Below are 17,619 nucleotides of genomic sequence, written 5' to 3'. Positions count from 1 at the left end.
AACTACATCTGAAAACAACCAAAAATGATTACAGACACAATAATTTTACCTGTTGTAACATACCTTTAGCTCAAAATTATATCACAATTCCACTAATTTGAGTTAGATTTAGTAATTTTTATATATTTTGTTTTTATTTTATTAAGATATATAATTTTTAATTTCACTCAGTAGCATAAGTCTTAGGCACTTTTATTTCACGTTACAGTGTTTTTTAAGATTACTTTCTCCCTGTTGTTGGTGGAAGGGGTTTCATTTTTTCATATTGTTTTCAATAGAAACACATAAAAAAAATTCAAGTACCCTTACTAAACCTATAATTGAATTTTAAAATAGGATTCAGAATAGGATAGTTTTATTTCTATTATAAGTGGAAATGCATTTAACATTAAACAAGGTATTTTTGCAAAATCATCATATTTTTTTATAAACTATCTGTCCAAAATACAAGACATAATTTGACCTCATGATGCTACTCATGATGATATACACTACTTGATATGCTAAAAAAGACAAGGAAAAGACAAAGCTACAGGGGTATAAGCTTTACTAAGAGGCGACTGACTATATTGAAATCACCGTACATTTTATCTCAAAAGAGTAATACTAAACTTTTTAAAAACACTTATGTCCTTATTTTGCACGTAAAATTCTAGGAAATGTATCATATTAGTTACATCATTTAATACTCACCCAAAAGCATTTTAGTTTGTTTTCATTCAGTTAATTTTCTTGGAATTATTTTAAACGCGAAGTACAAAAAGTTGTGAAAAATTTCTACTGAATAATTATAGCTGTCTGACACTGTCTCAGTGTTTTAGCAAAGTGGTGCTGAGTCAACAACATTCACATTGAGTCAACAGTTCCTCCATAGCTTTGTTGTCCAAGCTCTGCTGTGCTTTGAGATTGTGTCTAAAAACATCGTAGTCCACTCAGTTGTGTACCTGACTGATTGATTAAGCTCTTTATTATGACAGAACGAAGTTAGTTAAACCATTCAACATACAACCCATATAGGCTAAGTTAGATATAAATGATTGAGATGAAACACAGTTAGCTAGAAAGTAGTAGTTATAAAATAATAAAAATTACATGTTGCTTGAGGAAAAACATGCTATTATAAATAATATAAGTTTAGGCACTATGCAAAAACTACATGCTGCACACAATGCAAATTATTTTATTTATTTGTTTACATTTCTGTTGTACATTATCATAGAGATAAGAACAAGGGTCATGGAAGTCTAGTATGGAATATTTTGTCAAGTTAATATAAATCTGTTTCACTGCTGACATTCATTGTTATAAGTCCACTCATAAAATTCTTTCAGTTGGTAAAACGGTATGCTCCAGTAACCAGTTCTTTCAGTCTTTCTAAGGTGTTTCTGGGAGGGTGTTCCATAACTTTGCTCCCTGCGTAGGTAGGTTTCTTCTCTGTCATAAAGTGAGTCGGTGTGTACTGGGAGTTGGTAGTTGGTGGCATGCCTAGTATTGTAATTGTGATATTGTGCACCGGGTTTCTTGCTGCTTCAGGTGACTTAATATGGAGAAAGGTGATAGTTTCCAAGATGTAGAGATTGACAACAGTAGGGAGAATTCTGTAGATCTTTAAATGGATGCCTGCAGGATTCCCTTTGCTGGAGGTTGTTAAGAATTCTGATTGTCTCCTCTTTGATGGACTACGAGACGTTGCATGTTATTCGCTGAGGTGCCTCCCCAGGCAGCTAATCCCATATCGAAAGGTGACTTTCGTATAAGGCATGGTAAGCAGTCTTTGCTGTTGCTGTGTCACAATGTTACTTTTTATCCCGCGAATTACATATAATGCTGTGCTCAACTTTTTGCAACAGAGAGTCTATGTGGTCTGTCCATGTAAGGCGGTCGTCAATTATTATGCCCAGGTACTTTGAAGTGTCTGTTAACTCCAGCCTCTGGTAGTCTCCACTGCAATTTCCTTGTCTCTTCCTAGAACCAGCTGTTTAGTTTTATTTTCATTTTACGACAAGGTTCCATTTCCATGACTATATTGGAAAGCCATATTCAGAGCAGTGTAAGCAGCTATTTTCAAGTTGATCTGGTTCTTTTTTACCTAGTAGGAGCCACTGTATCGTCTGTATACATCAGCGTTTGTCCGAGATTTTGCATGATATCTCAGGACAGTAATGGAAGTAGGGAATAAAATTATAATTACATTAGTTATCCTATAGAGTAGGATGAGATATTAGCATAGTTATTGTCTAAAAATTCTTTTATGCTACAGAAAAGGTACCTACCTGATGTTACAAATGAAAATATTCATGTGTGGATTACACTGTATTTATGCTCGGATTAACGTGATGGAACTTTTTTATAAGCTAGGCATTTCTGATATCATAAATGATGAAACACGACAACAACTAAGAACACGTTTGTATTGCCCAAGAATACGTTTTTGAATATTGAAATTGTGACAAGTACTAAGTAGTATTGTTTAGATCTTCCTGAATTTCTTCTGACAGATGTGGACTACAGATTCCAAGAGTAAGCCTGTGACAGTGTCAGAACTCAGACCCCTGCATCCTTTGAGTGCCAAGACTGCCAAGGGACCGATGACATCAGTGCGGACTAGATCGACCTTTCGATTAATTATTATTCTGCTACTAAATGTTGACATTGTAATTAGTCTATAATTTTATACTCAATAAGTCAAAATAAACCTAGATTTTTATATATCTTGATTTAATTTTTTTACAGCTGGGTGAAGCTATTTTTATGAGAGAGAACTTTTATGCGAGTGCAAGATTTTCAATATTTTGTATAAGGAAAATCATACTCATTATTACAGATACTTACTTTTTTAACTTGTTAAGTTTATAAATGTTCCTACTTACATACGGAACAATGAAAAAATGTTGTATAAAATGTATTAAGGTTCAAAAAATCAAAATTTTTCTTTATGAACTTGTAAAACGTAAAAGAAATTATTAAATACAATTCTTAATCTAAAACATTTCAACAGGTTTTATCATACAAATAAATATTATAAGTTATATTCCTACTTTCCCCCAACACAATATAAAAAAAAATCATCCCATTGTGTTTATTTTTTTGCAGTGTTGTGAATTATTCTGTAGAACACTACACAAATACCAAACGTAGAACACTACACAAATACCAAACATTAAAAATCAATAATTCAGTTATACAGATATCTATTTTTTTTAACATTTGATCTTATGCACATAAACAATAAGAAAGACGCATATAAAAAAATTAAAATCGTAAAAAACTACAGCTATTATTCCAAAGTCTTAAAAAGTTAAAAAAGTGTTATTTTTGTTTTGAATATTTTTGGTCTATTATTTAAATAAATATTACAAGATATAACATACTTTCTCCCTGACATAACAAAAGAAATGTTATTTCATCATGTTTGTTTTTTAAAGTTTATGAATTATTTGGGTTGAATACTAAACAAACACAAAAAGAGTACTTGGCACTGAGAGAGGTAACCTGTCATAAATGCTTGACACTGATAGCGTCATCCTTTCAAAAAGTGCTTTGCACTCAAAGGTTTGAGCAGAAAGTGTAATGTACCTAACTCAGTATTTGTGTTCTATAATATTTGAATGTTGGAAAATATGTTTTTGCAGAGTGTATGCAATGACACAAGTTGAATAAATGATTGCTAGTCTTAATATACAACTAACTGTGTCTTATTTCAAAACTCTGAAATGCCCAAATGAAAGGCAACATTATATCCAGTAAGAATGTAACAGTAGCAATGAGAATAAACTGTGAGTTTGCGTAAAAGTGTAGGAAGGTGCATCTTTACTGCGACAAGTATGACTTCGTGCAGAGTGAGGTTAAGTGGTGTATAGTGTAGGGAAGACGGACTTTTACGACAATTAATTTTGGTGTATGACCGTTTCCAAGTTCATTATTTCTTGACTCTTTATTTGGAGGATACAAAAAATGGCAGGTATTATCGGCAATATCAGTGTTTTTGACAGTGCAGAAAATTATGGTTTTCAATATATTGAACGCTTTGATGTTTTCTTGTAATTGTAACAAACAAAGGCAGAGAAAAAAAGTCTGGACTTTATTGACAGCGATTTGTGTAAAAACTTACAATCTATTGGAAGACATGTGTACATTGGACAAGCCTAGTAGTAAATCATAGGATGATTTAATTAAGTTATATGAATGACTGACTAATTATCAATGTCAACCGGGAAAAATATCAACTTTGTCAGGGACGCTTCTTAACTCCAAAACTATATCTAATAATAGTAGACGGCTCACACTAAATGGTGAGAAGTAGGGCAAATTTGCATCAACCTCAGCTAAACAAACAATATCTAAATTAAGACCTTTATTTGCATGTTTCGGAATTCTTGAACAAATTGTGTCGAATAATGGTCTACCCTTTTTTCCTATGAGTTTAATACTTTCTTGAAAGCAAATGGTATTCACCATGCGCTTACTCAACCGTATCTTCCAGCCAGCAATGGCCAAACAGGATATTCTGCTGTTAAAAATAACGACTAAAACATACCTTAGGTTTTTTTTTTTTTTCTAAAGATAGACCAAACGTAGAACTAGTGTTAAATCAATTTTTGTTAGCCTACAGAAATGTTATCCACAGTAATAACACAAGTGTCACTGGCTAAACTTGTGTTTGGTTGACAGTTGTGAAGGAGACTAGATTTAATTAGACTCTTTGCTTAAAAACAGTACTTAAAAATCAGAAATAAACAAAGTAACCTTATGCAGGAGGGAGTAGTACAAACTGATTAGGACAAAACCGTACGTGTGCGAGACTTTAGACATAAAAATAAATGGATTGAAGGAAACAGTATTAAAAATCTTAAGTTCTGTTTCTTATTTAGTAAAACGTCGGTTCTAGTTATCAAAGGTCGTAACTCCAAAAAAATTTGAAAATCAACTTTTTGGTGTTACTTTATTCCTTCCTTCGGTCTCTACACATGTAGAAAACGTTGTAACTCCCAAAAAAAATGTTTAAAGCCCTCAAAATCACCATTATCAAAAGTCGTATCAGAAAGCACCCTAAAATATAAATTAATGTTCAAAAGTTGTAACTCCATTGGGACCATTTGAAAACACAAGGTGGTGGCTGTGAGTATATGGCGGTAATAGCAGTGAGTTTCTGCCTAGGTTTTCTTCATTTACTGGGTTTACACTGCGAAGAAGGAAAACTAATGATTGTAGTTTTATATACTAGGTAAGTATATAATGTAATATGTATTTTTAAATTATTGTATTTAACGTAATTAATTACGTGTAATTTGAATGAAAAATATTGTTACGTCTTTTTCTCTTTATCAAATTCTCTTGAAGCAAATTATCAAATGCCATAACTCCTGTTTTACATTGTTAAAATCATTGCACACTTAGCAGCTGTGTAGGAAACTACTATTTTGCCTTTTTTTTCTAGGTTTAGTCAAAGTTTGTACTGACACAGCTGTTTATTGTTTATGTTTATAATTGTCTTGTTGTCATAACCTCACAAAATGTATTTAACTTCTATTACTGAAAGGGATTGTTTTGTTACAGAATTGTCATAAACATGGCTAGCAGGAGGACTGATAAAAATTATGGAACTGTTAAAAAACCAGACCAAATCAATGATACTGAGACCGAAGATAAAAAAATGAGGTTTAAAAACAAAAACACCTCATACAAATTAATCCTGAGATGGCTTGTGATGAAAATGTAAATAGTGTTAATAAACCTAGGATAAGTGATGACTTATTAAGTAGTGCAGTTGCTGCAAGTGAAATGTTAATTATCAGTGACACTGAAGCAGTTTATTAGCCTAAATAAAAATAACGAAATAACTGCTGTGTCCAATTTCTATGATGTAGGTTTCAACTGTGTGAATGTTGAAGTTCTGACTAGTCCTATTGTTGCTGAATCGAGTATTGTGAATGACGTTTTGGTAAGTACTACCAGTACACTTAACTTAATTGAACTGAACACTTCAACAGAAAAAACTTCTTTCTGGAGTTCTTTTCGAAGGTGATAATTTTAATAAAAAATATCCAGTTTGATGTAAGTGGAAGTATTGATATTGATAACATAATATTATTAGATGAAAATGTTGTGGAAGAAGTAATAGGCTTATACTATGACCTAGGCTTTACAAAATGTGAGCATTTGAAATTAGGCCTAATAGTGAAATATTTCAAAATAATTTAGTCCTAATTTATGAAATACTGGAAGTTCTGGCATGACGGAGTGGACCTAAATCAACCTCAGGGTATAGTGGAAACAGGCGTAGTTGAAGTAATTACTCAGCCTAATAATAAAGAAAAGTTGCTAAAGACAGAAAACGGAAAAAAACCGTCATCAAGTATGTGAAGAGGAGTGGACTGTTAATATAAATAAAAGTAAACAGAGAAAAAGGAAAAAAATATATTATGGGAAAGAAAAATACAGACGGGAAATGGCACTACATAATAAATTCCAAAGGAATGAAAGTTTGTCAAAGAAAGATGTAAGTGTAATAGAGGAGAAAAGTCTGTATTGAAATGTGCATTGATAACTGAAGAGGACAGGAAGAAAGTATTTCATAATTTTTGGAAGATGACGTGGGAGGGGAAAAAAATGTTTGTTAGCACCTTAACGATGAGCAAGCCATCTGCAAGAGCAAGAGATCGAAAAGGAGATAAAACCAGTCGTAGGTAGACGACTTTTTTATTATTTGCTCATAAATGATTCAAAAACTGAGGGTATGTAAGACAATGTTTTTGAATACTATTGATATTGGGGAAGATCATACAGAAACTGGAAAAAATCTTGTCCAAGTGAAGGAGAGCAAAATTTGGGCAAGGATGGTGAACGGGATCGTGATGATAATTTTAGAACCAAGACCTAAAAGGAAATTAACAGCTAACATTGATGCTAATGTTGCTTTAAATGAATTTTTTGATCAATTACCTAAAATGGAGTCACATTATTGTAGGAAGTCTACTAGTAACCTTTATTTATAGCCTAACTGGACTAGTAAGCAAGATCTGTATAGGGAATATTGTAGATGGAGTGAAGAGTGCAATACAAAAATCATTGTCTTATTTTGTATTTTCCAATAAATTTCTGGACAAGAACTTGAGCTTATTCTGTCCAAAGAAAGATGAGTGTGAAAACCTGTGCTGGGTATAAAGTTGGCCAGATTTTCAAATGAAGTTTACGACGTTCATCTTAAAAATAAAGATGAAGCCCGAGCAGAGAAAGAATCTGACAAAAACACAAGAGACTACGTATACACGAAGGACTTACAGAGTGTGTTATTGTGTCCCAAGTCGAATGTTTCAAGTCTATACTATAAAACTAAACTTGCTGTGCAGAACTTAACTTTTTTTAACCTCAAGGATAAAGACGTTACATGTTATGTTTGGAATGAGTCAGAAGGAGGTGTCTCTTTCCAATGAATTTGCCTTAATTATCTCTGATTTTGTCAATAATCAGTGTCCTTTGCAAAGTGATGACCAAGTACTCACATTGTTTTAGTGATGGCTGTTGCTACCAAAACCGCATTGCGGTTTTATCAAATACACCTCTCAATCTTGCAAAAGTGCACAAAATAACTATAGAACAAAAATATTTAACAAAAGGGCACACTCAAATGGAGGCCGATTCGGTTCATTCTCAAATCGAAAGGCAAGTTAAAAAACAGAGTCTTCAATGTGCCAGCGGACTATTGCGATGCTATGAAAAAAGCTCGTACACATCCTAAACCTTATAATGTTAAGTATATAGATTACACATTTTTTAAAAAAAACTGTGAAAATGCTTTAAAAGAGATCAAATCTATTAGACCAGGGAAAAAAAGTAGGGGATCCTTGTGTTGTTGACCTTGTTGCTCTGCAGTACAAGCCAAATGAACTGAATTTTCACAAGTTGCGTTTTACTGATCATTGGCGCCCTCTGCCTGTCAGGGCCAATATTTCCTCAATAATACCTTTGAATATGGACTTACCTAATTTGTTTGGTGAAAGACTAAAAATAAACACCTAAACATACATAAACATAAACAATAAACATTCTAAATATCAAGACCTGCAAGAGCTCAAGAAGACTCTACCTAAAGACTGTCATTCATTCTATGATAATCTGCCTCATTAAAAATATTTTATTTTTATTACAGTGGCAAAACTTTATTACCTTACAGTGCTACATTATTTTATTTAGTGTAATGTGTTAATAAAATACACAATATTATTTTCCATGGTAACTTGTATTGTTTTAATATTCAAGCCTGATTACCTAAAGAAAAAGTTGTAACAACTCCGTGGCTGAAATTGAGTTTTGAGTTAGAATATTTAACGACATATTAAAAAATTACCAAAAAACAGTGTATTTCTTTAATAACAATTTAAAAACAACGTTTTTATACAAGATGGAGCTACTTTATTGGTTAATTAGCAGAGTACTCTTCCTCAAATCAGTTATTTGTACCTCCTGTAAAATTATGTTTTTTTGGAGTTACGACCTTTGAAAAAATAGACCGACGAAAAGTAGATTGTGAAATAGTGTGGAAACGCCGTGCGTGATGATAAATTAATTGGCATTCAAACTGGAACTGAAAGTCTTAAGAATTAAAGGTATGTAAAACCCCGAAGATTTATTGTTGTCTCAGTCTGTAACAGTTAGTAAGTGATCACCTGGTCAGAGGGGGACACCAGTGAACGGCACCTCCCCTCCTCGACCCTGAGACCCACTGGGCCAACTCCAAGTATAGAGCGTCCCTCTTCCGACGCTCATTCCACCCCTGTATGCTCAACAGAGTATGCTAATACAGTATGCTCTGTATGCTAATACAGAGCCGCTACCCAAGTAAGTTTAGAAAAACTATTAGATCGACTATACTAGTGAAAACTATTTTTCTGAGTAGAGTGTTTAATTTTTTTATTTCAAAATGTTTATCATATGAATTTGGTTAATTTAAATTCATATGTCATTGTATAACTTATTATGTAAAGCTTGCTTTTATTCTGTGTACTCTGTTCTAACAATATAGTCCATGTTTTGTGTTATCACTATATTGTTGTATTGTATTTTCTGATAGGATGCAAGTAAGATTTTAAAGGGGGAGGATATGTAATATATCTAACTTTAGTATTTTGTTCTATAACATTTGAATGTTGGCAGTATGTTTCTGCAGTGTGTATGCAATGATACGAGTCGAATAAATGATTGCCAGTCTTAATATACAACTAACTGTCTTATTTCAAAACCCCGTAATGCCTAAGTGAAAGACAACATTATATCCAGTAAGGATAACAGAAGGTGAAATGGAGTAAAACTCAACATAAGTATTCCACATTGTCTCAACATCCCCCGTCATAGCAGAGTTTGGAGAATAGCTCACTTGCTCCATTAATTTGGAACCTTAACTAGACCAGAATCTAGGTTCTAAAATGTAAGTGTTCACAAGAACTCCCTCGAAGAACTGGAACTCTTACCTCTCTTTAGTTACTCAACCAAACGTGTCAATGCACGGCACTTTGTACTGTCACTGGTTGTAGCTGCTTCTAGTACACTCCAAGCAGTAAGTCTATAAACCTTAACACAACATGACCTGTGATAACCTCGACTACTTCAATACGGATTCCTGGCCACACAACATAAAAAATTATGCACAATGATCAGCCACTTAAAGAAAGTATGGACTTAATCAAAATTTAAATTTACTGTTGTTTTATTAAAATACATTCAATATATAAATTATTTTTTGCAAAAGTTCAATGTCTAATTTCATGATGTTTAATGTCATGTAAACTTACGATAGGTGTATCCAAAAATTGAAAGACAAAGCAACCTTTAAAATGTTTTACTTCATAATCATGTATGTGTCTTTCCGATATAGGTATTTCCATTTCCTTAATTCATCATTATTAGAATCCAGGCAGTGCTAAATAAGATAACCTGCAATACGTAATTCAACAATTAATTAATTAAAAACTATTTTTATTAAAAATATTAATTTGAAATTAACACAAACGTATAATAATATAAAAGTAAAACTGGCAAATGGTTGTTAGAAATATAATAATAATTCGAAAGATTGGTTTCAGTTTAATGACATCTCTTACTCCCTGCACAAGGCAAATAATTAATTGCTACAAAACTTTTCTCATAAAAGTTTCTGTTTCTCTCTGAATCCAAATGTTATTTCGAGGTCAATCATAATAACACTTAGTCTTGCTCTCAACTTCGATGTCTATTGTGAGATTGATATCTTTCTATATCAGGTATTCTATAACAGCACTGTAATAGGAGCTGAAAATATTCAAATAGTTTATAGTGAGTGTTAATAAAAGAGGAACGAGCATGTAAATCAGTTACTTCATAATTGAAGCTGTATGTTTGCTTCGTACTTTGGCTATCTACCATACAATCAAGTGAACAAACTATGTTCAATAATCACGCCTTCGTTCGTCTCTGGCAGCAGAGTGGTTTCGCCCAGCAGATTATCCTCGGGTATCGGGTTCAAATCCCGGTTTGAAGACGATGTTTTTCAAATTTTCGACTAATAATCATCTAGTCAGCAGTCATGTAACGACAGGTTCGTGGAACTTGTTAGTACTTGTAGTATCTGTAACCATTATTAACTGCACAAGTGAATTGGAAAAATATTACTGATTATACATTTTGTAGATAGTTTACTAGTTTACGATGGAAGATTAAGAATGTTGACAGAAATTTCATAGACATTTGCCATTTAACTATTTGGAAATATATCCTGTACCTTGTATATTCTGTATTACGACATTGAGGATATGTTGAATTTTGGTATGCCGATTCCTTATATGCTGCAGATGTGCAATAAGTAAGGTTAAAACATTGTCATTTACATTGCTTGAATAAATCTAGATGCAAAAGTATTATTCGGGTTTCTTAGTAGTTCTTATTATTGGCATTATAGATGTACATCGTAAGTCTAAAATGATTAGGTATGTGTATGGAATTTATTTGTAAAATTATATCAATTACTTTTATGCCAATATTTCCTTGGATACGCAATGCACTAGAAAACTATATAAATGATTGTTAAACACGTATAATTAGTAATAGCTTCTCATGACAATATGCGCCTACTTGTTGTATGGAAACCATCAGAATATTGGTATAGTGATAAATTTTAAAAATGATTTGTTTTACAACAGAAAGCCATAGTAATAATGAAAGTATTACAATTAGAGAGATTATAGATACTGACCCTACCTAGTATGTTCATTATAAAACCATACATTTGCTTTTTAATAATATATGAACACTGTTATTAATAATACTGTAATCACCGCGATACGATTCAATTTACCGGGATGAATTAATATTTAATATGACATTCATCCTCTTATATGATTGTGGTAGTTATTTAAAACATAACTTTATATATGGGATTCATAATAAAGGTATTAAACCTTAACACAACTAATATATCATTTGAGTATGTAGTCTCTTGTGCATCTGGTAGGAACGTAGAGAAAGCTCAGATTAGTTGTTGGGCAGATGGATATTGATCACCTGACTAGTATTATTAGGGTCCAGTCCTAACATCAAACCAGTTCTACCCTCTGCCAATTTATTCCATTTATATCCTCCTAGTGATAACATGTTCAACAACCTTAGAGTGTCGGATTTCAGTATAGGGATTGGGGTAAGAGCAGTATTTTAATATTCTGTGCATTTTTTGCTTTGGTACATGATTATGGAGATATGCAAGCGGTAATGTGCCATTATTTTCGTTCCACTTCAAAGTGACTAAGCTACATCATTAACCCTTGCAGTGCCACGTGAGTAGCAGCCAACAAACACTCCTCGCTGGATATTTATTTGCACTTTAGGGTTAAACTTATCTTCCTATTTTGTGAAATGCATGCATTTTGTTAACACAACTTTGATGAATTATTCCCTTTATAAGTCTTATGCATATAATAAAGCAATATTAAAAGTCTTGACCATTATAAAGATGATCTTCATTGATGTGGCCAAGAATCAAAGATTCAGGGGGTGATGATGTCTTAAGCATTTCCAACGCATATTTGAGCATTTATAATTTCTTCATTCATAGTTTTGGATAAATCCTCCTCTTTGTAATTCAAACAATGGAAGGAAGTAACTATTCACAAGGATTTGTCTTATTGGTTGTAATAAATTGGAAGCGGATGTTTCACTAATGTGTTTCCAATTCCGTTTTAACACATTTCGTTCTATTAAATGGTACTCTGTATAAAAGCATTGATGTGCAAATGTTGAGGTGAGGGAACGTAAATCCATTCTGGAAGTTGAGTGTACAGGTTGCTTGCTCTATGATGGCATGCAAGTAATGTTGAAAGCTTAGGCTCAGGCAATACACACTAAATGTCCTCAACATTTCCTTATTTATTACCTTTTTTGGTGTTAACATATTCAATTGACAATTGGTTGAGACATTAGCAGTCAGTATACTGCAGTCCAGGAGACAAGAGCCAATTTGCATTCTATAGTCACTCAACCTGGTTTTCTTCAAGTTTCCCTTAAGAAATAAATCGATCGTCAGCCGAACTGGTTTTGGTGGAGGTCGAATGGGTACAGAAGGGTTAAAAATATAAAATGATAATAGTTTCTTAGATAAAAACTTTTTAGACTGATATACTTAAACGCAACTATCAGACAAGTACGAGTAAATGAATGTTGAATCAATGCCACTTAACCATATAGAGTCCCTTATAGAAGTGGTAACTTTTAGACTCTTTTTTTTTAGTTATTTGACAACGATATAACGATCATCCTTGATTATAACAAACCTTTAGAAGATTTCATAATCAAGGGTATCATTTACGTGTATGACAGTCGGTTAAAAGTGTATCTATAAAAATATAATAAAAGAAATATTATTTCATATTTCTAACCCTTTGTATGCCTATTTCCAAAACTAGAATACTATAGAAAACTATCGATTTCTAGAATAACCAGATTGTGTGCTTGTGCGGCACTGATTGGTTCACTTCTCCTAGAACAATAACTTTGTTGTCAATTGCAGTTCGCCTTTTGCGTAAAGAACCGCGCAACCAGCTTCCATGTATGACTGTGTAACGCAAGACGAGAAAAAGCACTTGCGTTGAGCTCTTACCATAACAGTTAAATCCTGCTTTCTTAAGTGTTAAATAAGTGTTATATTTTAATGAAACTTCAACGGGTGTAGTAGTGAATAATATACTCCAATTGTAATCTTACGCTTAAACGGACGGTGTTGCGACAGCGCCTACACGATGCTTACACAATTACATTCTTGACATATTTCGGCCTAGTTGCGGAGATTTATCTTCAACAGATATAGTTAAGTTCTGAGTTCCCTCATTCTAAACTATAAATAAAGGTTTGAGGTCTAGAGTGCGCTTTTATACCTTATATATTTGTGTGTATAATTTTAATTATTTAACAATATGTAAATTTGTTTCTGTAACACAATAGTTCAGAAAATACGTGTACACAATCAAAATAATATATGATTGGAAGGTTAAATAGCTGTCAAACGATGTTTCATATTTATTAATTTCTATAAATGACAATATTCATATTTAATTTCAGTAACGATTAATTCACAAAAAGTTCTTGCTTTGCCACAAGTCTCGCTATTCGGCAAGGTTTTGAAGTAACTAGACTAACTTGTTATCGAAGAGACAATTACATTGTTAACGAACTTCAAATCTATTATTAATTTTGAAGATGAATGAAGACAACAGTAATGGTTAGTGTGTTAAAAAACTCGCAACACTTTAAAAAAATGTATAAACTTCCACCATCTTGAAACTTTATAATACTAACATTGTGATAAGCATGTATACAAACGGTTTCTAAATATGGATTTTGTTTGGTTAAATTTTAAATTATTTTTGTAAATAAATTCGTTGTTATTGTATGCCTTGTGTACACTTTGGATGGCTACTATCTGGAAACCCTATGATAAATAAAAATTGTAAGACCACACACTGTTCCAAACTACAATGAGAATTCTAATAAATTTCCCCTTTTGCTCTACAATGTCTCATTCATTACTGATATAAATTTGGGAAAATTGTAGGAAAATTCCGTCATGAGGGTGATTGCGATAGCTAGATTATGTTACCAAAATAGGTTCTTTGTTATGCATCTATTTACTTGAGTGTCGCCAAGTCATTGCATAAAACGAAATATCGCTGGAGAAGCATAAAGTTTCGTAGTAAGTTCTTTATAAACAGCGATGTAACAAGTGATCATACTTTCCTTACTCAAGATCACGTGACACAGCACTACGTATATTAGATGGCGGAAATGTGCAATGCAAATGTCCCACCTCTTCCAGTTTACATTATGATGACCGAGCATATGAATATTCATAAACTTCGCACGTCGAGAGCTCATGTTGATTCCATATGAATTCATTATAGAATGTTATGACAATTAATTTAAATGAAATAAGTTGCGATAAGACTGTGTCTTACACATTAAACAATTAAAAGTAATCGAAAGATTTAAACAATTTAAAATTGTACTAATTTTTAGATAGTTTTTAATGTGGGGGCTGAAATAGTTTTTGCCTCTAGAAGAAATGTATTTTATTTTTCAACTCCCGCAGTCCTAGAATTTGTAAAATATAGAATAAATAATACTATTTTGTAGTATTCTCTCAACAGACTACGGTGCCGGTAACACCTTATTCCAAAAATAATACCTTCTTGATCAGGGCAGCAATGCAAACGGTTCTGCGGCACTGGAAGCAGGTTAAATTCCTGGAGGAGTGACTTATTGACTTTTCCAACTAACTTTCTTAATCGTACAACAAGGAAAACGCTACTATGATGCCAAAATACCTTAGGGCTGAAGTACATTTTTTCGAATCTTAATACATCATAAGTACTTCACTAAGATTACTACGATGGAATTATTATTCCTTACCTTTGACCGAAAACACTTTTCGTGTTACTGAAATTGTTGGAATTATTTATTCAAATATTATGGATTATTGCAGAAGTATTTGTGTATTCTTTTAGTACTCATAAAAACTGTTCCACCCTTCGACATCAGTGCCCCAAATTGTTGATCTTTAAAGTCAAAATTATTGTGAAGTGGATCAGGATACTGTAATATCTTTTAGTGACCATCTTTTATATTCAAGAGTGTTTATTAAACCTTTTACAAAGAACATACCTATGATGTACCTATTATTCAATAGAAAATCGTGTGCAAAGATGTGGTAACTGTTAGTTAATTATATAATTCTCAAAGAGATGATACGTTGTAAATGTGTATTAAATATTTAAATAGTTGTTTGGTGATTACTGATGGTTTATTTTAATACTACAGTTATGTTAAGATTGATAATTTCAAAAGTAATTACATTTTTCGTTGCTAAAAACGTTGTTATTTAAATCTGTCATTTTAAAGGCCCGTAGTACGTTTAAGGTTGTAATGACCTATACATATTTCACTGTGTAGAACACTACTACTGCACGGAAAAAGATTTTTGGCACACCAGTTTATTACTTGTTTAAATTTCACCTTATGGTGCATCATAGCTGATAATAAAACTTTTTATCCGCTATCTGGAATCTCATTATGTGTATAAAATCTTATTAAGGACGACCAAGAATTCCTTACAGAAGAGTAACATGCATGTATGAAGTATTCGGTACAATTAGGGCATCAGTTGCAACGTAGCTTTAAATGAAAATACAACTTAAGATTCGTAATACGAGTATGTATGATTAAATATTTCATATTCAGTTCAATATACATCTGGTATACTGGAGAGTGCTTTCAACAATATGGATTGTCTTCACGTACCAGGAATTTATTCTGGAGGGATCCATTACCGTGGGGATGTGGGGTGTGGAGAGTACGATATATTCCCCACTCCACAGGAGGATCAGAGGCTTCCAAGCGAATTACTCCTAATCAGCATTATTAACGTACCTTACATAGTCAAACACTTTTAAAGCCGATACAAACATTATTCAAAAAATTCCATAGATAATGGTAAGACATTCACAATGTGTTATAGAAATATGCTAGGCTTGAAACGTAGCATTTCAATTTGTTTTTGATGATGGAAGGATTGTAAAAGAAACGGGTTACCGGGTATTTGCCAACACTTACGTTTTGAGATCTAAAATCTGATTTCTTCCTCGGGTGAATAGCGAAACAAACACATAACTACAATCTAGGTTAGAATAAACAAATCAGGGTATTAGAATCAATATGGATATTCTCTATCAGTAATAAAAAAGCAAATGAAACAGAAGAATAATTCTTGAATCAGTAAATCGGAATGGATATCAATTTGCCTTTATTTCAATCGCTTATGCGCAGCGATTATTTATTTATTTATACACGGTTGTCACCATTTTTACAAGTAATATAATAATAGATCATGTTCCACAAGATGGCAATATACAGGGTGAGTTTTAAGTCCCTTCCCCCCCTATTTTTTTTTTAAACCGTATAAGTTAGGAGGTTTAAACTCCGTACATATTCGTTAGACCTAAATGTCTTGTTTTTCATGGGTTCATTGACTCTCCACCTCCAATGGGGGACGGTCCACGAGGAGTAAGCCGAGATTCTTAAATGTAAGCATAGGTTGATATGCACATCAAATTAAAGGTCTCTGTAAGTAGAATTACAATGCCGCAAACCGGACCTCAAAAGGTTCATCCTAATGAAAATTACAGGGTGTTAAAATGTACAAAATAGTAATTTGTTATTATCTGCGTTTTTATCGCGCAACTTTTTAAAAGTTCATTTCAAAACAATTTTTCTATTGCTGTTTATTCTTTAAAAGAAACTTTATTTTGTTGTGTTTAATGATTTTAAGGGATCACTGGAAGTCCGAGATCTAGGAGTTAACTAAAGGATTTAATAAGAAGTCGATCATGTGTTGTGTCGCCTTGTAAGTATTTTATTTAAAGAATTGTTGTCTTACAAAGGTTTTAGATCCATTTATTTTTATTTCAACAGCGATTCCGGTTCTAATATTGTATGATTCCGATACTAGTAGGTTGTTACTTACCCTTTTATTGTAGTAGATGCTCAAACTGATTGCCTGTTACTTCCTGACAGTAGTATAGTCTGTTAACAAATTCACTCCTTACACGGGTTAGGATTTCTGGTGTTACCTTCCTGCAGGCCTCAGTAATTCTGTTCCGAAGATCTTCCACACATGCGACTGGTGTACAATAAATCACAGACTTCAAGTGTCCCCACAAAAAAAAAAAATCCAGTGGGTTCAAGTCAGGGGACCGTGCCGGCCATTCTATTGCCCCGCGTCGTCCTATCCACTTCTCACGAAAATGTACATTAAGGTAACCACGAACATTAACATTGTAGTGTGGAGGAGCACCGTCCTGCTGGAACCTTACTTCTTCTCGATTAAACTCCCCAACATTAGTGCGAATTGTATTTTCTATTAATGGATGAATATTATTTTGGAGCATATGTAAATAACTTTCTCCATTTAAATTTCCGTCAATAAACAATGGTCCAATCACGTGGTTACCAAAGAGACCTGCCCAAACATTTACTTTCTGGGGATATTGGGTATGATGTTCTCTGTGAACATGGGGATTAGAGTTATCCCAGTATCGGCAGTTGTGT

The sequence above is a fragment of the Homalodisca vitripennis genome, chromosome 3 (genome assembly GCF_021130785.1).
Source record: "Homalodisca vitripennis isolate AUS2020 chromosome 3, UT_GWSS_2.1, whole genome shotgun sequence".
Lineage (NCBI taxonomy): Eukaryota > Metazoa > Arthropoda > Insecta > Hemiptera > Cicadellidae > Homalodisca > Homalodisca vitripennis.
The sequence above is the reverse complement of the archived record's forward strand: the minus strand, read 5'-3'. Positions refer to the sequence as shown.